The sequence below is a fragment of the Cydia strobilella genome, chromosome 26, assembly GCF_947568885.1.
Source record: "Cydia strobilella chromosome 26, ilCydStro3.1, whole genome shotgun sequence".
NCBI lineage: Eukaryota > Metazoa > Arthropoda > Insecta > Lepidoptera > Tortricidae > Cydia > Cydia strobilella.
The window spans coordinates 1,676,276-1,700,248 of record NC_086066.1 but is presented as its reverse complement, the minus strand read 5'-3'; the positions used below and the strand labels follow the sequence as shown (position 1 = coordinate 1,700,248).

At 38.2% G+C, this 23,973-nt stretch overlaps 2 protein-coding genes across 3 annotated transcripts in view; one reads left to right on the top strand and one right to left on the bottom strand.

The window, feature by feature from the left end:
- The window catches only part of LOC134753189 (limbic system-associated membrane protein-like), an 81,351-nt gene that overhangs the window by 16,323 nt on the left and 41,055 nt on the right, over window positions 1–23,973 (top strand). The gene's annotated exons all lie outside the window — the stretch shown is intronic.
- LOC134753029 (zinc finger protein 431-like) overlaps window positions 21,929–23,973 on the bottom strand; it is a 91,673-nt gene continuing 89,628 nt past the window's right edge. The window contains exon 6 of the mRNA XM_063688789.1: window positions 21,929–21,972. The gene's annotated coding sequence lies outside the window, so the exon portion shown is untranslated. The remainder of the gene's footprint in view (window positions 21,973–23,973) is intronic.

Sequence of the window (23,973 nt, the reverse complement as noted above, 5' to 3'; positions counted from 1 at the left end):
GCGTTCGTCGTCTGTCAGTCCGTCTCCTATCTTCGAAACCTCCTCGAGCTCCCAAAACTGTTTTAATTGCGTGTCTAAAGTTTGCGTGAAATGACAAGTAGTCTTATTTAATTTAATGCGTTTATTATTTATCGGACCCACGACGATCCAACCAAGTTTAGTATCTTGTAAATAAGGCCCTTCTGCGAGAGGAAATCTATCCTTATTTAACAAGCCCCAGAAATAATCACCGCCTAACAATATATCAATATCTGATGATTTGAAATAATTAGGGTCCGCGAGTTGAATATTGTCTGGAATGCGAATGGAATGCGCGCTTATCACTGCTGACGGCAGTGGTTCCGTTAAGACAGGGAGTACCATGCAATTGATGCGTGTATGGTAGTCACCTTTAATAGAATGTAGAATAAGCTGACACGAGTGTGTGGTTTGCGTGACTAATTTACCTAACCCTGAAATATTGCAAGTGGACTGTACCAAAGGCGTATTTAATTTATCTATGAAAGATTGCGTGACATAACTGTGTTCTGAGCCATTATCGAGAAAAACTCTAGCCCTATGTAATTTATTGTTGCTATCGGCAACTTCTGCTATTGCAGTACTCATTAATACCGGTTTTAAAGGCGGTGAGAGTGTGTGCGAATTAAGTGTGAGAGTGTGATAAGTCGAGGTGGCGGGGACGGCACTCGCCGGTGGCTTATTGTTTACATTGCCAGCCGTAGCGGATGCACCGTCACTGTCACTACTCAGGCTATGGATCAAGCTATTATGTTTTTTCTGGCAGATCCTACACGGGCCAAAAAAGCAGTTGTCAACTGTGTGACCAGCGCGAAGACAATTGTGACATAGTTTCTTATCTTCAATTAATTTTACTCGATCGGGAACAGTTAAATCAAGGAAACTATTACACGAATAAAGCGGATGATTAGCGCTACACATTTGACAAATGCGAGGCGAAGTGCGTTTGGAACTGGATTTGTTTGTGTGTGATTGTGAAACCGTGGAGCTAGACGCATAACTATGCGTTGCGTGTAAATTGTGTGATTGCGACTGATTTGATGACTTTTTATTTTCATGCGTATTTGAGTGCGTATTTTTGGAATGATTAGCCGCAATAGATTCCAACATATCTGCACGGTTTTGTAAAAAAGTAATCAAATCAGTTAGCTTAATACGAGAGGTAGAATCCTGCCGATTAGAGTTGATCGAGCCCTTGTGTTCCTCCCACTCGCGCTCCGTAGCCGCGTCTAGTTTCGTGACAATTAAATAAATGACTAGCGTGTCCCAGGAGTCCGTAGGTTCTCCTAGGGTCTTCAGGGCACGAAGGGAACGGAACACCGAGTCAATCAGCTTTCTAATCTGTGTAGCAGATTCTTTGTTTAATGATTGCGTGTTGAAAAGTGACTTTACGTAATTGTGTGTTAGTAACCTATGATTATTGAAACGGTTTTCGAGAATCTCCCATGCGATCGTATAGTTCTCTGCTGAAAATTCCAAGGACTTGATTACTTCCAAAGCGGTACCGGTTAGGGCTGCGCGTAGGTAATGGAACTTTTGTATGGCACCCAGGTCCTTAGAATCGTGTATCAGAGAAGTATACGTGTCCCTAAACCCTAACCAATGCTCGTACGAACCGTCGAAGGTGGGGAGTGATATCGTAGGTAATTTAACCTTATAACCTACGGAATCTGCGCTGGCAGGGGCAGCGGCGCTGCCGTTAGCAACAGCGGGACTGTTGCCAACGTTAGCTAATTCGGACGCTGCGGCCACTGTCTGATAATATTTCCCCTCAAACTCTTCGCGGTATTCTAAATGGTTAAGGAGGTCACTCGACTCTGCTAACTCCTCGATTCTAGTTTGAACGACATCGAAATCTTGATAATAACTCGCGGCATTATTTATGCGTAATTGCAACTCGACTTTTTGAATATTCGTTAAATTAGCCTTATTAAGCGTAGCGACATATTTAGCGAACAACGTGAGTTTACCCTTGAGTGTGCCTCGTCTTTGCGTCAAGATACGCGGATCGTTTAAATCAATAGTTAAAGAAATTGGAGTCACTGATTTAGGAGTAGCCATGGTGTGTGAGAGAGAATGTAAAGCACTTACAGTTTATTCCCGAAACTCGTTGTCGGCACGTAATGGCGGCCGCGTGCACCACGCGACACGTGCTCGACGCTGGAAGGTTACAAATAGACACGATATTAGCACAATGCCGATTGAAGGGAAGAAGATGAAGAATGGATGGCCTGACCGTTTCTTGCTGATCCTGGCGCTGGTTGATAGCATCCGGTTCGAAGGACCAATGTTTGGGAGATTAGCGATTCAGGAGGTCTCAGGAACAGCAGGCGGGGCTCTTCAATGACGGCTTCTTATTTTGATTTTACAAAATTGTTTTTATTTTAAATTAATTAAATGCAAATTTACAGTGGTTGAAAGTAAGGCGATTTTTATATAAAAATGCAAATAATCGCGTGAGCGGCTTGTGTGTCGTGCCGTGTAGATGGTAAAGTGTGTGGCTATCGCCGCGCTCCCGCGCGGCCGTGGTTGGAACTCCGCCTCTTCTTGGGAAGCCCGCTAGGTGGCGTTAGGCTCGCGAACATTGGGTATTTACATAAATCACACATTTTGTTGTTATACAAATTGAGATTTTGTATGTATTTCGCCCAGAATGTAAAACATAATAAATAAGTCCTATAACCCGCCAAATACTATCAAAATTTAACGAAAACAAATCTACAACAAAATAAATATCACCAGGAATAATCATTTCATTTTTAGGGTTCCGTACTCAAAGGGTAAAAACGGGTCCCTATTACTAAGATTCCACTGTCCGTCTGTCTGTCCGTCGTGTCTGTCTCCAGCCGTGATAGCTAGACAGTTGGAATTCTCAGATGATGTATTTCTGTTGCCGCTATAACAACAAATACTAAAAAGTACGGAACCCTAGGTGGGCGAGTCCGACTCGCACTTGGCCGGTTTTTTATATATTTGCTATGTGTATAACTGTGACGCCGCTCTAGGATATATATCTACCTATATATAGGATATATTATTAAGAGTCACATGAACCTACCCGCCACTACACAATCGATGTCAGCCTCTGCTTCTTATTCAATTATTTAACTATTTTTTAGAGGCCCAATACTACTAGGTGGGCGAGTCCGACTCGCACTAGTCCGGTTTTTTTTTAGTTATACAAATACTTTAGTAGACTGTTAAATACGAGTACGTGGGCGTTAAATTCTTCTAACTAACTAACTTCTAACTTACTTAGCAATCTGAACGATGCAGCACTCCCTAACAATGCAGAATTAGGCAAACTTACCAACTTAGGCGAATTCTTCCTAACTCCGTGTTGATTTACGGTTTCGTAGATACGGAGGAATTTCTATATTAAAATCGCGAACTATTCGGGATGATAAATTTTAAGAGTTAAGTTAGGGCACGATGGAACATATTTTGAGTTATGGGGCCTTTTAAAACATTTATCGATGAGTAGGTGCTTAAGTCTCCGTTTGGTACTTAAGAGGATAACAGACGACAGGTTACCTATACAAACGTAGATGTCATTTTCCTCTCTGCATCTTGACATTATGGAAAATATCACAACGCAATCTACACAATTTGATGTATATTAGCTATTAACCACACATGCTATTGGGCCCAGGAAGAAAAATAGGATTTAATGCGTTTATTTTTTCACTAGCTTCTGTCCGCGACCGTTTGCGTGGAATGATGATGATAATAAAATAAATATCTTCTTTCTTCTTTTCTTGATGGACTTGAGGGCGGTGTTGCCCGTAGCCAATGTCACGTAAAAGGGTAGGAACAAAATAAATGCTCTTAGAGCACGACGCTGTTCGGTGGTTGTTGTAGTTGTCTCGTAAAACCGATAGCTGGATTTTACGAGAAGCACGTGGACTACCGGCCGTTGACTCCAAAATGGTGGTTAAACACGCTTTGAGATTAATTCTCCATTCACTGCACACTACCACATTAGATTATTGTATAATAAAGCTATCGATATTACACTTTAAACAATATTAATGAGCAAAAAACAAAGGAATTAATCACGAGGCTACTACCAAGATGGCGTTCGAACCGGAAGTCCAAAATAAATATCATTTATTTCAAATAACTACAGATACAGACTCATATTTTATGGTTAGTGTGTAGGTACTTACAGCTATGTTAGAATCTACATTTTGATAGAAATAAATAATTACTATGGCAATGTTTCTAGAAGTACCTCCTAAATAGTTGATAGTAGGTAATAATGATCGATAAATACCATCCTACCCTTCCTCAGGCTTAAACTATCTCTTTAAAAAAATAATAAGTTCATCTAAATCGGTTCAGCAGTTTAAACGTGAAGCGGTAACAGACAGACTGACAGAGTTACTTTCGCATTTATAATATTAGTAGGGTTGTCTACAGGTAAGGTGCATAACTTTTTTCGTAACGGTACGAAACGGAACCCTTCGTGTGCGACTCGAACTTGGCCGGTTTTTATTTTAAACATACCCATTATTGCAATATTTATCCCACGAATCACAAAATAAACGAACAGACTTTACTTGTACAAATAAAATTAACCCTTCCAAAAACAAATTGCAAAAAGTATCATTCGTACCCGTGGGAACTTTGAACCCGAAACTACCAACTAATAGGGCCGGCCAATTGCCCATTTATCAAGTCAAATAATCACTTAAACATACACCAAAACAAACCACCCTTATCACCATATCGTAACGACTATTTTCGTATAAAAATTCATGTTAACAAAGCTAACCTTTGATGCTTTAACACACTACACGCTCTTAAGCTTCGACCTGACTTACGTTTTTCTACCGAAAAATTATATCAATCTAAATTGCACTTTAAAACAATCACTTAAAGCACATTTTTACTTAACGGTTAATAACAATTGACAAACGTCAGTCACGATCGCGATTTAATCCCCAAAAAAGAATACTAAACGAATTTGTACCTTATTAGTAGTAACTAAGGTTGGTTTTATATTATCGTGTATAACAGTAGGGTGGGCACGATAACAATGGACACGCGACCGTCTCGTGCGCAGCGTTGGTCACGCGTGCGTGGGGTGACAAGGATATGGGGAATTGATGCAGTCGGCCGTTAAAGCGGATGGATTTCGGCTGTCGGAAGCGCAGTGATAAGAAAAAAATTAGGGTGACAGTTGTGATTATTATTTTCAGCGTTAGGTTGGTTTGATAATTAACGAGGATTAATGCTATATTCGTCAATGTCCATTGTAATCTCAGTAAAAATTAAGACCTTTAAACTACTACGGCCTACTTACACTTACATCTACAATAAAACATTTAAACATAAACCCGTAATAAATAAAATAAAAACCTGACTGGATATGGATATAAAATACTTTAGGTACGGTAAACTCGGGTAATAAACTTTACTAACTTTGTAATAGGGTCCCGTTTTTACCCTTTGAGTACGGAACCCTAAAAAGAGTATTGGGCCTCTAAAAAATAGTTAAATAATTGAATAAGAAGCAGAGGCTGACATCGATTGTGTAGTGGCGGTTAAGTTCATGTTACTCTTAATAATCTATCCTATATACCCGCAAGAGCGGCGTCACAGTTATACACACAGCAAATATATAAAAAACCGGCCAAGTGCGAGTCGGACTCGCCCACCGAGGGTTCCGTACTTTTTAGTATTTATTGTTATAGCGGCAACAGAAATAGATCATCTGTGAAAATTTCAACTGTCTAGCTATCACGGTTCATGAGATACAGCCTGGTGACAGACAGACGGACAGCGGAGTCTTAGTAATAGGGTCCCGTTTTTACCCTTTGGGTACGGAACCCTAAAAATACAAGCGACTCGCCCCGGCGTCGCACGAGTTACACAAACCTTAACAAATTTTACACCAACCTTTCTCAAGAATCACTACTTATTGATTAGTGAAAATCGCATGAAAATCCGTTCAGTAGTTTTTGGTTTATCGCGAACATACAGACACACAAACAGACAGACGCGGCGGAAGACTTTTTTTGTAAGGTGTAGTGCTGAAATCTAAATAAGTACCTACAAGAAATATAATCGATACACTAATTAGATGTCTCCCTTGGGGCCTGGGTCCCATCACATGACGTTTGATCTATGGGCCACGTGCCGGATATACCAGTCCCGAGGGATGTATACCAGTCGCGAGGGATGTATACCAGTCGCGAGGGGGGTAGGAAGATCTTTATATATAAAAAAAATAACAATACCATGCAGATATTTTTACTTAACGAAATAAGAAGAAATAAAATCATGGATATGGAACAACATTTGTTAAAAATATAACCCCCGCTCCGGGTCGTTCCTGGCGCAGAGGTTGTCCATCGCGGTTCAGCGCGGAAACGCGGCTAGCGTGATGGGCACCTTTTCGCCGGGAGCGATGCGGGGTGGGTTATTCGATTAGTTTTTAAAGATTAATTTAGTTTTAGTTTTATTAGTAGTACCTAAATTTCTTAGTTCTTAGGATTCTTGTTAGATTGTATAATTCTTAGATTTAAGGACCTAGATTTAAGGAACTTAGCATATAAGTAGAACAAACAATATATAAAAATAAATAGATGTCATATAAAGAACCCCCTTATAGGGATAAGTTCGCCCTTGTACCTCTATTTCTGTAAATTTTATGTAAACCTGTGTAAAGTGATTACTACTACTAGATACTTACTACCATAGAGTATAGAGTAACTTATACTAGAGCGGTACTGTCATAGTAAATTTTGTAACCCCAGTAAATTCACTGCCATCTGTCGACACACTTTAAAACTAAAAATAAATATTTATAAAAATACGATAAAATGTATTTAAATATGGATAAATGATTTTTTTTATTTGCATTAATTATTTTTATGATTTTGACCCATGTTCTTTCACTGATATGCGTTAAAATTATAAATAACAAACGAAACCGTCAACGCCCTCTATACGAGTGTAAGCCAAAACTAGTGGCGCCCTCTGATCGAGAATCAAATTTTCGTAATTTTCGAGGCACGTTTTTTCCTTAGACTGTATCCATCTATTACGGAGTTATATCTATCTTTGTTACTACTAAAAAGTGACCAAGCGATCCAGTGACGGAGACTGGCTCTCTCTCTCTTCCAAGCTATATAATATATCCCACATGGTGATGGGGTCAGCTTTCCTAATCTTTCTATTTCACTTCGCCCTATCCTCGACGTCGTCCTCGGACACTGCACCCAATCATATCTTTTAGCACTACGTCTTTGCATCTTGTTTTCGGTTTACCTTTGCCTCTTTTACTCTTCTTCTTTCTCCGTGCCTCTTCCCATTTACTTGGGGTCGGCCCTCTGAATATGTTTTCGCCATTTGGCTCTGTCAAAGTAGGTTGCTGGTATTTTTTGCGATTTCTTCTCTAGGTTTCTCCACCAGGTGGCTTTTGGGCGTCCTGGTCCTTTGCCTCTTTTACTGGGGATGGAAAATCGTAGTGCTAAATTTCCAACGTAGTCTGGTGGTCTCCTGATGACGACGGGTCTCCTGATGACGGAGACTGGCTATATATATATATATAAAGGGACCAGGCTGAAAATCAGCGCTGGATATATGTACACAAGTTACACAACATATCTAGCACAGGCTGAGACTGGTACCCATTGCCTATAACGGTATGAAATTTAAATGAATGTACCTACCTACTATGTTTAAGATCTACTTCTTCGTATTGTTATTACTTAATTAAGGTTTAAGGAATGTAAGATTTCTAGTTATGGCAATAAACTTTTTTTATCATTTTTATCTTTATCTTTTAAAAACAAAAAACAAAATATTGAATAAAATACAATATTATAATTTGATCTGTTCCCTAAGCTGTAGATCAAACAATTTATTGTTTTACAGACCCTCCGAAAACAAGTATTATGAGCGTACGTCATGTTTAATTCAATTTAGGTCCATTTCAAATACTTAACTCCGAAATATGTGACCCGGGCGGATACAATACGAACATTTATTTTAATAAAACGGTTTCAACAGATTATATGGCTTGTTTTGTTACATTTTTACAACCCATTACCACATAATATCAACGTTGCCGGTAAATATGACAGAATTATTAAGGAGCTACACGAAGACCTGATTATTAAATGAGTATGAGACCTCGGCGGACTTTCTCTGATCAGATCGGAGAAATCCTGAAGAAAGGCCAGGTCAAGAGCACCCTTAACCGGCGAGCGTGTATGAGGAATCTTATGAAAGTGAAGGAAGCGAAAGAGGTATGTCAGGATCGTAGCAAGTGGAAATCCGTGGTCTCTGCCTACCCCTCCGGGAAATAGACGTGATTATATGTATGTATGTATGTACACGAACATAGCCACAGCCATACAATCGATTTTATGCTCTCATTTTGAAAAGACATGCTATAAAATCATTAAACTTGGCATTAACATTTGTAAGATGTGTAGATATTTTCCGTTAATTTTGTGATATTTTCGTTTTGTTGATTATTTAAATTAAATAAAACCAGCATTTTAGATTTAGTTTCCACGCACTAACAAAGGCGAACTTATCCCTTAAAGGGATAAGTTCGCCTTTGTAATGCCTATTTCTGTGCCATATTTGTGTTCTATGTCTTTGTACAATAAAGAGTTTATACATACATACATACTTAATGTCGCTGCTTTGATTTTGTCGAGGATTGTTAATGTCAAAGATTATAAATAAAAGTTAATGTAAATAGATTAAAACAAGATGAATTAGTCAATGAATCATGTAATTATGTTTTCAAAAAGTATGAGTTTAAATTAAAGGTAAACTAGTTTTTTCTGTGTTACATACACTTTTTTAACTTTTATCGGTTAATGTTGAAGTGTATCTAGTAATAAAATGGAGGTCACTAGTTGCTCCATCATAATAATGTTGTAGATGGAGTCTTAATTTATTATGATAAGATATCAAAATGTTCCGCTTTTCAGTCCACCACAGAAAAGATAATCGTTAAAGTTTTTACATAAATTATTAATATTATACAAAATTAACTGTACGTCGTTACGTTGCCTCCAATTTTGGCGAATTTCCAAAATAAGATCGATTTTAAGATGTCGGATGCCAACAAATAGATTTGTTTTAAAATCAGAATGAGCAAGACTATGCGCTAAAACCCGCAACTAACCCCATAACCGCATAAACCGCATAAGAACTAGCAACCCGCCCCGGCTTCGCGCGGGTGCAATGCTTATGTAGGTAATATACATATAAACCTTCCTCTTGAATCACTATATCTATTTAAAAAACCGACCAATTGCGAGTCGGACTCGCGCACGAAGGGTTCCGTACCATTACGGAAAAAAACAGCAAAAAAATCACGTTTGTTGTATGGGAGCCCCATTTAAATATTTATATTATTCTGTTTTTAGTATTTGTTGTTATAGCGGCAACAGAAATACATCATCTGTGAAAATTTCAACTGTCTAGCTATCACGGCTCATGAGATACAGCCTGGTGACAGACAGACAGACGGACAGACGGACAGACGGACGGACAGACGGACAGCGGTTCCGTTTTTACCTTTGGGTACGGAACCCTAAAAACTGCATCAAAATCCGTTTTACAGATCTAAGCACATATAGGGACAGACATCCATCCAGACAGCAGAAAGCGATTTTATTTTATACTATGCGCACGCATGTTTGTTTTATTGTACGCAGTGCTATATTTGTCTACCGTTCTTCATCAATTCTCATCTACTCAAAGGTTAACTGGAAGAAATCCCTTAAAGGGATAAGTTCGCCTTTGTACTGCCTATTTCTGTGCCATATTTGTGTTCTGTGTTTTGTACAGTCAGCTGCAGAGAAAAGGCACCCCCCTGCATACAAAGTTCTGTAAATTAGTATAGACGTGGGGTACCTTTTCTCTGCAGCTGACTGTACAATAAAGAGTTTATACATACATACATATTATGTAGCGATAATACAAATTTCAAAATTCGCCTATCAATACTTATCGTTAAATTAAAACTTCTTAGACACATTACAATAATGAGATTTGCAGTATACCTTGATAACCTACTAGGAACATCAAAAACCGAAATTTCGTCATCTGCCTCTGTGTAGTCAAAGTCTTAAATATCGAATCAGAAATAGGAATAAAATATGTGAACACGAACCTTGTTTTCATGTACAAATGGGCGTAAGTGGTTATCATAGAGTAACTTATACTAGAGCGGTACTGTCATAGTAAATTTTGTAACCCCAGTAAATTCACTGCCATCTGTCGACACACTTTAAAACTAAAAATGAAGATTTATAAAAATACGATAGAATGTATTTAAATATAGATAAATGATTTTTTTTATTTGCATTAATTATTTTTATGATTTTGACCCATGTTCTTTCACTGATATGCGTTAAAATTGTTAAATAACAAACGAAACCGTCAACGCCATCTATACGACTGTAGGCCAAAACTAGTAGCGCCCTCTGAACGAGAATCAAATTTTCTTGATTTTCGAGGCACGTTTTTTCCTTAGACTGTATCTATCTATTACGGAGTTATATCTCTCTATCTATGGTGGTTATATATAAGTTTGTCCCTTCGGTGACGTGGTAGTTTCCCTTTTTAGGGTTCCGTACCCAAAGGGTAAAAACGGGACCCTATTACTAAGACTCCGCTGTCTGTCTGTCTGTCCGTCTGTCACCAGGCTGTATCTCATGAACCGTGATAGCTAGACAGTTAATTTTTTTTACAGATTATGTATTTATGTTGCCGGTATAACAAATACTAAAAACAGAATAAAATAAATATTTAAGTGGGGCTCCCATACAACAAACGTGATTTTGAGAGAGATGCCGTTTTTTGTGTAATGGTACTTCGTGCGCGAGTCGGACTCGCACTTGGCCGGTTTTTAGGGTTCGTACCTCAAAAGGAAAAAACGGAACCCTTATAGGATCACTCGTGCGTCTGTCTGTCTGTCTGTCTGTCCGTCCGTCTGTCACAGCCTATTTTCTCCGAAACTACTGACTTTGTGACCCAAAGACGGACATGTAACGTAAATAAATGAATTTTAAACACGGGGGCCACTTTTGGAGGGTAAATGAGAAAATAAAAAAATTAAGTTTTTCAAACTATATCGTGTTACATACAAAAAGAAAGAGCTCATTATGAGAAACCCAAATATATATATTTTTTTATAATTTTAGAATAAGCAGTTTAGAAGTTATTCAAGAAAATAGACAAAAAATTACCTTTCCCTCCCCCTTTATCTCCGAAACTATTGGGTCTAAAATTTTGAAAAAAATACACAAAATAGTTCTTTACCTATAGATTACAGGAACCCTACGGGTTTTTTAAAGACATTTCACTCACGCTTCACATAAAAAATACAATCAAAAGTCAAAAGTCAAAAACATTTATTTGTTCAACATAGGTATATATGTACATAAGTACAGGTCTCACAAACATTATCATTGTATCACTATGTTGTGCCGTAAGGCGTACAATTTTCCATTTAATTTTCCACATTGCTTAAATTGTGTAATGTACGGAGCCCTTGGAACGCGAGTCCGGCTCGCACTGGGCCGGTTTTTATTTTTTTAATGAATTATTTATTAAAATACAAACAAAGAAAAAATACAAATGGCGGACATAAACAATACAACATTCAAGAAAATAGCGCACTTGTAACCCCTCTGGTGTTGCAGGTGTCCATTGGCGATGGTAATCGCTTACCATTAGGCGACTGGTCTGCTCATTTGCCTCCTATATCATAACAAAAACACAAATTTCTAAATTGTGAATATTTTGATTGATAAAAAAATATTTAAATGAAATTCTTATTTATCCGCGATTCCGCGTTCACCACCCCACCAAACCTTGTTATTCATTTGATGTAAATAAATACCTACTTATTAACTCAAACATGTTAACACGCTAAATTATTAACACCCTATTGCATCTTACTTTTTTATACTTTTTTGTCAAAATCACGACCTTATTCTCTCTACAAGAGCGTACTTTTTAACTATTTACTACAATTAGTACATTCAGGAACCAGCGTAATATATTTATTTAAAGAAAAAGGTCTTAAGGATATCCCATATACGTTGCAGTTACGCCCTTTTAAAACAAACAGTTTGTATAACATATAAAGACGTAAGTGCAAAGGCAATTGACGTAATGTATGACTTTTTGCCCCGAGCGAAGCGAGGACGTATTGCGTGCAGTTCAAACGTCAAATTACTCGCCCTACGAGCCTTCGGGGCGTGATGGAGAATAAACGAAGCGTTTCCATTGTGTGTGACGAGACGAGAAACGAGAAGCTTAAATACATACTGGATATTTCATGTAAAAGTAAAATCGATTACGATTGACGTTTTCTTCAGGACGATTATCTTGAAATTAGGCACTACTGTAGACATTGTGACTTAAAAAAAAACCGGCTAAGCGCGAGTCGGACTCGCGCACGAAGGGTTCCGTACCATTACGAAAAAAAAACAGTAAAAAAATCACGTTTGTTGTATGGGAGCCCCATTTAAATATTTATATTATTCTGTTTTTAGTATTTGTTGTTATAGCGGCAACAGAAATACATCATCTGTGAAAATTTCAACTGTCTAGCTATTACGGTTCATGAGATACAGCCTTGTGACAGACAGACAGACGGACATCGGAGTCTTAGTAATAGGGTCCCGTTTTTACCCTTTGGGTACGGAACCCTAAAAAGTGAGTGTATCTCAGCTATCCCTACTTAATATCAAGCGAAAAATAAAGAAAAAGTAAATCTGTCTGTCTATTACCTCTTCACGCTTAAACCGCTAAACCGATTAAGATGAAATTTAATATGGAGATAGTTTTGCAATCATCATCATCATCCTTTCATGCTGAATTCACGGTGAGAAAATGTAGTCTTGAAATAAGGCACTAATATAGACTTCGTGACTGTTTAATAAATATATATCTCAACATCATCTTCCACGCGTTATCCCGGCATTTTGCCACGGCTATGGGAGCCTGGGGTCCGCTTGACAACTAATCCTAAGAATTGACGTAGGCACAAGTTTTTACGAAAGCGACTCCCATCTGACCTTCCAACCCAGAGGGGAACTAGGCCTTGTTAGGATTAGTCCGGTTTTCTCACGATGTTTACCTTCACCGAAAAGCGACTGGTAAATATCAAATGGTATTTCGTATACAAGTTCCGAAAAACTCATTGGTACGAGCCGGGGTTTAAACCCGCTACCTCCGGATTGAAACTCGCACGCTCTTACCGCTAGGCCACCAGCGCTTCCTTAAAAGATCTCAACAAGTAATATTAAAAATGCTGAAATAACTGTTTTCATTTCTCATGCTCTGAAAGAGGGTCATTGTTGTTCTAAAAGGTGTGCAGAAAATGATACATGTCTGCACTAGAGCATTTTACGTTCGAAGTACGATTTTGTGAATTTTATTGCGATAAGCAATTGAAATTTAAGTTTAAATGGATTTGTTATACAATTTCCATTCTGATATTTGACTCTCCATTCCATAAATAGAGACACTTTTGCCTAAATTGTTAACTGAAGGTACCCTTAAAAAATACTATTAAAATTATACTTGGTCATGTTTTAAAAAAACACATGCATTTTACTTTCCTCGTATTCGAAATGAAAAGTAGAGTGTTCAACTCGGGTGAAAGGCATCATTTCAGCCTCGGACTATTGGCGCTCTCACTGCGTTCTAGCGCCAAAATACCTCTGCAGAAATGAGTGCCTTTCATCCCTTGGTTAACAATCTACTATTGTCTGTTAACTACCTCTTCGTGTATAAATTGCTAAGCCGTGAAGGAGACAGTTTGAGGCCCGAGAAATGACATAGCCTCCCAAGTTTTTTTTAAACGTCATAGTCCTAGAGGCCTCTTGTTCATTTTTTTGCACATAATAAATATTTGTTGTCAGTCAGACTATTTACAACTCTATGGACTGTCAAAATACTCCGCGCGAGCATTCAAATTTGAAAGTGGGGGGCATCTAAACATTTTGTACCGAAATATTTACTATCGGTGTTTATTACTATAGTACTTTATTTATTGCTGGGACTGAAGGGTGACTTTTATTATGTACAAAATTTGGTACCGTAGGACTTAGGAGGATAGGGTAGTTTTTGTTACATATAAAAAGGAACCCTTATTTATGACTGTCCTCTGTCTGTCTATCATATTGCTAAATACCTTTTTTTATCATCTCAATTAATTATCTCTTAGCCCAGTTGAACGGAAACGCGCCCTCCCCTAACAAATGAGTCAACCCCTGTTTATTGTTTTACCTTTTACCGACTTGTCACAGAAGAGCGCTTAAGGGTCTATTAGACTAGCGTTGCTGCTAAAACAATAGTTTATGTTATAGTGCTATTTAGAAAGCGGCTTCTCAAAGTACGCATTAAGATTATTCCGTGTTGCATTTCAAAGAGGCTTAATCAAAGTGTTGGTTAATATTACTGCTAATAAATAGAATTTAAACAAACCCCTACTCATTATGCCAAAAAAACCGGCCATGTGCGAGTCGGACTCGCGCACAAAGGGTTCCCTGCCATTACGCAAAAACCGGCCAAAAAATCACGTTTGTTGTATGGTAGCCCCACTTAAATATTTATTTTATTCTGTTTTTAGTATTCGTTGTTATAGCGGTAACAGAAGCACATCATCTGTGAAAATTTCAACTGTCTAGCTATCACGGTGCATGAGATACAGCCTGGTGATAGACAGACGGACAGACGGACAGTGGAGTCTTAGTTTTTACCCTTTTACTCGGTTTAAGAGTGAAAAGGTAACAGACAGACAGATAGACAGACAGACAGACTCGCATTTATAATATTAGTAGATATAGATATGTATTATATTTTTAACCCCCGCCGCATAAACCCCTGTGTTATATGTTTCACGCCAATATCTGTCTGTCTATCTGTCTGTCTGTAGCGACGTAGCTCTCAAATGGATGGACCGATTTGGATGCGGTGTTTTACCGTGAAAGCGACTTTCCTTGCGATGGTTCTTAGCTATGTTTAACCTAAGCGATCTAGTAGTTTGAAGAATAGATCAGCTCTTTTCCAAAATAATGCAATAAATTGGATTTTTTAGGGTTCCGTACCCAAAAGGTAAAAACGGGACCCTATTACTAAGACTCTACTGTCCGTCTGTCCGTCTGTTCGTCTGTCTGTCTGTCGGTCTGTCTGTCATCAGGCTGTATCTCATGAACCGTGATAGCTATCACAGATGTATTTCTGTTGCCGCTATAACAACAAATACTAAAAAGTACGGAACCCTCGGTGGGCGAGTCCGACTCGCACTTGTCCGGTTTTTTTTAAATAATTAAGTTAAAACTTAAAAGCTAACTGTTCAACAAATTGTATATTATCTGGGAAGACATTATTTCTCGCTAAAGCTTTTTAAAACTACACATAAAATTACTATCGTAGCAAAGAGTATATAATAAGATAGAGCGGTACTGTCATAGTAAATTTTGTAACCACTGTAAATTCACTGCCATCTATCGACATACTTTGAAACTAAAAATGAAGATTTATAAAAATACGTTAAAATGTATTTAAATATAGATAAATGATTTTTTTATTCGCATTAATTATTTTTATATGATTTTGACCCATGTTCTTTCACTGATATGCGTTAAAATTATAAATAACAAACGAAACCGTCAACGCCCTCTATACGAGAGAAGGCCAAAACTAGTGGCGCCATCTGATCGAGAATAAAACTTTTGTGATTTTCGAGGCACGTTTTTTCCCTAGACTGTATCCATCTATTACGGAGTTATATCTATCTTTGATCGTAGGTACCAAATTAAATCGCGAATTAAAAAAGTAAACGTTTCTCACGCTAAAATTAAAAACGGGATTATCCTCCATAAATAAGCATTGTTCCCTTAAATATGGCCACCCTACAAATCCCCGGATTAAGGATGCAATTGACAAGGGAGTATGCAAATTCATTATTTTGGGGGCGTGATTTTAAATCTTTATGGTGTTGTGACCGTGATTTAATTACTTTTTAATTACATGTAATCTTTTTTATCCGCTAGTCTCTGTGTATGTGCCACAATTACTAATTTTTAGGGTTCCGTACCTCATCAGGAAAAAACGGAACCCTTATGGGATCACTCGTGCGTCTGTCTGTCTGTGTGTCTGTCCGTCTGTCACAGCCTATTGTCTCCGAAACTACTGGACCAATTTAGTTGAAATTTGGTACACATACGTAAGTTTGTGAAGAAAAAGGTAGCAAGGTGCCTCAGTAAAAACTATTATTTAAGATTTTTTTAGTCAAAATTAGTTGTTACTAAAAATTGACACTACTCATAGTGTTGTATTCCTGCCGGTAAGTAAGGTTGCCAGAGCTCAACGAGGGAGAGAGGAGTGTTAGGGTCGGCAACGCGCATGTAACTCCTCTGGAGTTGCAGGCGTACATAGGCTACGGAGACTGCTTAATATCAGGCGGGCCGTATGCTTGTTTGCCACCGACGTAGTATAAAAAAAAATCCAAATTTTTTGAGAAAATTAAACTAGTTTTCACGGCATTCTGCCTGAGACAAAAGACCACCTAAGCGTTTCGGAATACTAGTTTTGACTATACCTGGTTTTCTATTGGCATTAAAAAAAACCGGCCAAGTGCGAGTCGGACTCGCCCACCGAGAGTTCCGTACTTTTTAGTATTTGTTGTTATAGCGGCAATAGAAATACATCATCTGTGAAAATTTCAAGTGTCTATCACGGTCCATGAGATACAGCCTGCTGACAGACAGAAGGACAGCGGAGCGGAGTCTTAGTAATAGGGTCCCGTTTTTACCCTTTGGGTACGGATATTATGACATACAAATTTAATATGTAATATACTTATAGGTTTATGTATACTGTATTGTTTCAAATTTTAAGTAACCTTGACCTGTAACCTAATAATATTACTAAAATTTCTGTCTGTAACCAGGCTGTAGCTCATGAACCGTGATAGCTAGACAGTTGAAATTTTCACAGATGATGTATTTCTGTTGCCGCTATAACAACAAATACTAAGAAGTACGGAACCCTCGGTGGGCGAGTCCGACTCGCACTTGTCCGGTTTTATTATACTATGTAGTATGTAGTGATATTCCGTCGCTGATTTTAACCCTATATCATGTTGTGCTTCCAAAGCTGCAAAGGCCCGATAAAAAGGTGTACAGTACGGGGCGACAAGGACTAGTTTAATAAATTTGGGGCGGATGGAACAGGTGCCCGGGACGACTATAAATTGACAAATGTTGGGTACATACGAATCGGAATAGGGGTTATACACGCCGTGATTCTAATCTAACGCATGGAGCTTATGTCACAAGAACCGAGACTCCGCCATATTTCTTCTTTTTTCTTTATTTATTCACTAGCGACCCGCCCCGGCTTCGCACGGGTGCAATGCTAATGTATTATACTTATAAACCTTCCTCTTGAATCACACTATCCATTAAAAAAAACCGCATCAAAATCCGTTGCGTAGTTTTAAAGATCTAAGCATACATAGGAACAGACATCCATCCAGACAGCAGGAAGCGACTGTTTTATACTATGTAGTGATAACAATAAATTATTGTGTTTAAGATAAGCTTAAAATAAAAAAACCGGCCAAGTGCGAGTCGGACTCGGCAAAAAAATCACGTTTGTTGTATGGGTGCCCCACTTAAACATTTATTTTATTCTGTTTTTAGTATTTGTTGTTATAGCGGCAACAGAAATACATCACCTGTGAAAATTTCAACTGTGCTTTCACGGTTCATGAGATACAGCCTGGTGACAGACGAACAGACAGGCAGATAGACAGACAGCGGAGTTTTAGTAATAGGGTCCCGTTTTTACCCTTTGGATGAAATTAAAGTTTAATTAATGAGTGATCCCAAGCTGATACAATCAAGTTACGCTCTCATTTCACAACGACTTGTTGAAATTAGATATTTATTTCGGGTACTAGGTTTCGTTGCTAGAAATTTTAATACAAAAAAATTAGAGCCTGTATAAGTTTGACATAGATAAAGTATTTTATGTTAGCCAATCAAAACTTTTAATGATCAATCACAACTTTTTTTAATAGCGGGAAATTGAGTAATTATTGTGTAAACTCTGATTTATAATTAAATTCCAATAATCTAACCTCACTTTTTCTCTTTTCCGTATGTTTTAAGAAACTAAACAAAGCTAAAAGGATACATCTATATTTATTTTAAATGCTAGAGTAATAAAGAGTATGCAAAATGGAACTTTGAGTTTACTTCTTTACATATTTTCCATTATTACGAAAGAAAAAGGATCTGAGTGAGGTTAGTTATTTGGAATTTAATTACAAATCAGAGTATAATGTTCAAAGCTACAGGCTGGGTATGAATATTTCCATAAATATATTATATACCCAACAACAAAGGATAACTTTCAGTGACATAGGTATGTCAGAAAAAGGCTTCCTCTACTTATATATTCTGTCGCTTGTACACACAAGCATTTTGAACTTTCCTTCATCGCGTTGCTAACCGACATGAGATTTGATCAAATCAATGTGTGTAGATATCCATTCGGAGCGGAGCCGGGGTGTCCATTCTGCATGAAATACTATTATTTATCCCTGAGCTTGAGGTATGAAATATGGCCTTAAGTGACATTAAACGTTATTGTTCCGTCCTTTTAGGAGCTGGAGAAAAAAACCGGCCAAGTGCGAGTCGGACTCGCGCACCGAGGGTTCCGTACTTTTTAGTATTTGTTGTTATAGCGGCAACAGAAATACATCATCTGTGAAAATTTCAACTGGTTTTCAACAGACGGACAGCGGAGTCTTAGTAATAAGGTCCCGTGTTTACCCTTTGGGTACGGAACCCTAAAAAACGTGAGTTGTAAATACGAGAGTGTCGTAAATACTAGAAAATTAGCTTATTTAACATTCAAGGAACATATAATTTATCTCTGCTATTATTATTCGTTATTAGAAATTAATACACGTAACACGTAAGGCTTTTTTTTTGTAATTTGATCATTCACCCTGTCTGATTCTGTGCAATTTCCGTATAAAATAATACCGTACGCCATGAGAGATTGGAAATATGGGTAGTATATTTGAAGCAGCTTATTTTTTAGGGTTCCGTACCTCAAAGGAACAGAACTCCGTCTGTATGGGAAGGTGAAATTCGGCCGAGCTTGCTGGGGACTTCTACGATAACCACATCGTCCGTACGCATTTTTAAACCCCGTGTGTTTCCGCATTTCTCAATTTTAGCATACATTGCGGTGAACTACGTGATTTAGGGCGCGTGTAGTGCCTACATGATGTGCGAGTTTGGGGTTACTCGCGCTATTCATATATTTATGTACAAATATGTATATGTACATATATATTTGTACAAGGTGTGGCGATCGATACGGATCAAACCAAAGACTATGTCAAATAGCAAATAGATATTATAAACATATTAATAATGGTTCACTCACGTATCTTAAGTCGAAAACGCTCGACATGTCACCGTCGACGCAAGCTCCTGATGACGCTCCTCGGTACGGAGTGAAACATGTCGAGCGTTTTCGACTTAAAATACGTGAGTGACCCGTTATTAATATGTTTAATATGTCTGTGTCTCACGAAAGTTTTGTTATTAAAATAGATATTATAGTTTAGATGTAAGGTCTAAAAAAATGTGCCCCTGAGTTTGACAACTGAAGAATATGGCGTGGCGTTCCGCTCGTGCTGACGCGGGTGATCTGTTATATCCTCGTGAGTCTAAATGTACATATTCATTGCAATCTAATTTGAACCTTTTGATGAAACAAATAGAGTAGCATTTCTTTTGTTTCACTGTGTTGTAAAACAAACGAAATTCGTTCCAATTTACTTACAGAATAAGGTTCAAATTAAAAATTGAAAAACTTTATATGGTGGGTCTTACGAGGTTAAGTCTTAGCCGAATTTCACCTTCCCATACAAACGAAGTTCCGTTTTCGTTTTAAAATTACGTGTTGGATTGTAATGAAACTTTGCACATACAATGTCATGAGGTATATCTAGGTCTGAAATTAGTTTATATGCTCCAGTTTATAAAACAAACGAAATAGAGCAAAAACACGTTTTATATGAAAAACGTAAATTCTCTGTATTTTTTTAACTATAGTATCTGAAGCTACATAAACTAATTACAGACATAGATATACCTTATCCTATTGTAAGTACAATGTTTCAGAGCAAACTAGCTACTCTAAGCTACTTTTAATCCAACTTTACTCGGTTATTTATTATGTGAGACTATAAACAAAAAAAGAAGAAAAAACAATCTTAACTTAAATAGTAATTTCATAGCTTTCGAATTTCGATATTACGTTACGGTAACGTTTTTAAAATAAATAAAAATCGACAAAATTCGATCAAAATTTACACTTGGCGTGCATTATCTTTCCCGTTCTTTCTTGCGAAATGTGACAGTGACAGCGACAAACCGATGGAACGACCTTAAAATGAGAGCGGAACTATGTTTGTATGGAGAACCGAGCTTGCCGGAGACCATTAACCGCCCGGCCACGACATCGCGCGGCGGCGGCAGCGGCGAGCGGCGGCCATAGGTTGGAGCGAGACACAGCGATCGGACCTTTCGTTCCCACCTATGGCCGCCGCTCGCCGCTGCCGCCGCCCCGCGATGTCGTGGCCGGGCCGTAATATAATCTGTAGACCTAGTGAAAAACGGAGACCCTTAATATAATCTGTAGACCTAGTGAAAAAAGGTACACGTCTCGCGCAACTTAAGTGTGAAAGGGCATAAGTGTAACTTGGAACCTTTACCTTTTACACCTACGCTGAACGAGACTTATACAGGGCCACAGATATATATTATTTATGTTTTAATTGCTAAGCCCCCAGAGGTGTTACACACACGTTGTCGTCCCTTTAAAAACTATGATTCATCACACTACCAATCTAAACACGATGCATTTATTGATTGCAAAATTGCACAAACAAGCATACGGGTAAGTGCATAACCAGATGCATTTTGCTACGAACGCACCCCTTCATCCCCCCTCGCCCCCAACTGCGCTAAAAACTACACAAATCCGTTTAACCAAGGCAAAACCAATTTCACTCGACAATTCAATCGCAGTAATCCAATAGAGAAAGATTTTTATTCCAGCCGACTTGCTCCCCTCAAGAGTGTTGCCTAAATACACGAGAGCGTACGCCTCAACAAAATAGGAAGGCTGGTGAAAACTGGGTAATGTTGGTAGGAGTTGTATGGGCTGCTAGTGTCACATCACATACACCAATTGTATTACTGTTGGTTGCTTGACATAATGATAACTCACAATATTGCCGAAAATAAACACTTTATTGCTACTAAAATACTTTTAACTATAAAGGCGCGATATTATTAATGATATTGCTAATGAGGACACGCGTGATAGGTTCTAATGAACGTGTATTGACTCGTATTTTATTGCTTTACGCAATTGTAAGTAATTTCCCTGATATGGCAATGTGCGGTATGTAGACCTGAGTCTTGTGTAGAGTCTTTCTAATTTAAACTCAAAAGTTCGAGTGTGAACTCGAATCAATGAGTCTAAATTTGACTCGTTTTTACGAGACTCGGCACTTAACAAACTTCTAAATCTTTTAAGTCGCGAATCGAAGCCTAGTACTAGTACGATTCCCACCGAACGGGCGGAGTCAGCGCGCATTTCACATTTTTTGTACGGTTTTGATTTGTGTAATATAATAAAACACTTTCTTTTTTAAGGACATCGTTATCACGTTTCATTGTATACTGGTTTGCAAGAGACGAATGCTTTGAAAGAAAACAATAGCAAAGGAAAAAGTAGAACTGCAATCGGAATTTGACCGGTAGCGGTAAACTTCAAAAGAAAACTCCTTTTATGGTTATCTGGGCTATAACCGCGAAAATCGAAATTCGCAAATTGCGGGCATTTTTCTCTGTCAGTCTAATTACGCCTTCATTGGAGTAAAAGAGAAAGATCCCCACTCCCCGCCCCACTCATACTGAAATGACCTTTTGTTTGTCTGTTTAACCGTTTACGGCGAGGACAAAAGGTAGGTTATTATTTAAGCAGTCTGCGGATATATACCTTTATACTCAAAGGCGGATACAGGTTATTTTTCGATAAATAAATAAAAACCGGCCAAGTGCGAGTTGGACTTGCGTACCGAGGGTTCCGTACTTTTCAGTATTTTTTTATTTTTTTTTTTATTTATTTAAACTTTATTGCACAAGCAAAGAAAAATGTACAAATGGCGGACTTAATGCCAAAAGGCATTCTCTACCAGTCAACCATTAGGTCAAACAGAGACATAAATGTTGGTGCAGGATAGATTCATAAATTATAACGAGAAATAGAACCAAAAAAAAATCAAATATTATGTATATATATATAAACATAATAACGTAAACTAACAAAATTATGATTAAATACTAATACTTATATGATATACTAAAGATAAACTAATACATATTAGTACATACAAGATGGAGAACATTATTTAAATTCTTCTGACAGAAGATGCTTGCGGAGTAGACGCTTAAAAACAGGCTTGCTTGGGGCTTGTCGAATCGAGAGAGGGAGGGAATTCCAGAGACGGATTGCCTCAACGGCGAAAGAGTTGGACATAAAACCAGTACGGTGAGAAGGGATGGAGAGTTTGAGTGAGCGGGAGGAACGCAGTTCACAGCCTGGACGGGGGGCGACAAAAGTGAATTTACATTTAAGATATCCTGGTGTAGAAGGCTCGAACAAGATGGAAAATAATATACTCAGGATTCGAAGGGACCTACGCCGACGGATGGAAAGCCAGTTGAGCTGACGTCGATAAAAAGAAACATGGTCGTATTTGCGAAGGCCGAAAATAAAACGTATGCCATTATTAATGAGACGGTCAAGTTTATTGAGGTACTCCTGCGAGATATTAGTCATGCATACGTCCGCATAGTCAATGACTGGCAAAACTAGAGCCTGCACTAGGAGTTTTTTGGTACCTACTGGGAGAAAATTCTTAAATTTGTAGAGATTACGCAGCGTCCAACAGACTTTCCGACTAACTTCTGAGATTTGGTAACTCCAGGTAAGGCTTGGATCTAAAACAAGGCCGAGATCTTTCACTTGTTTAGATACTGGAATGATGGTGCCATCAAACAAGATCGACGCGATAGAAACCGCACCAAGCTTCACTAGTTGTTGTTGGCTTCCCAGAATAATAGCCTGACATTTCGATGGATTGACACTAATGCCAAAGCTACTGGACCATTCAGCTATGTGGACTAGGTCATCGTTGATGAGGGAAATGGCAGAATCTATATTTTCGACATAGTATTTGTTGTCATAGCGGCAACAGGAATACATCATCTGTGAAAATTTCAACTGTCTAGCTATCACGGTTCATGAGATAGAGCCTGGTGACAGACAGACAGACGGACAGCGGAGTCTTAGTAATAGGGTCTCGTTTTTACCCTTTGGGTACTGAACCGTGAATCCTAAAAACGGCCAAGAGCTTGTCGGGCCATGCTCAGTGTAGGGTTCCGTAGTTACCCGGCCGTAATAATTGAAGCCAAAAACGGGGGATATTTGTGGGTATAACAAGCAAAATGAAGTACCTTAGCAGCTCTTTTACTCAGAAGGGAAGGCTTTTGCAAAAACTCAAAAATAACCGATCATGTTCCTATAATTTTCATTGAAAGTATTTACTAAGGTTTACTTGTAAGTTTTTTTTATTTTTTTTTGGACCCATGGTTCAAAAGTTAGACTGGGGGATGTGGGTAGGCTTATGTATGAGATGTGGGTAGGGCAGATTATCAATAAACAGTCTTAGCTATGCACTCATTGCCTAAATACATCACCCGGCCCAAATAAGTACTTTACAGGGGGGGGGGGCACGTTTTTTTTTCGTAGTGATTATTTCCGAAAATATAATTATCAAATAAATATTTTTTG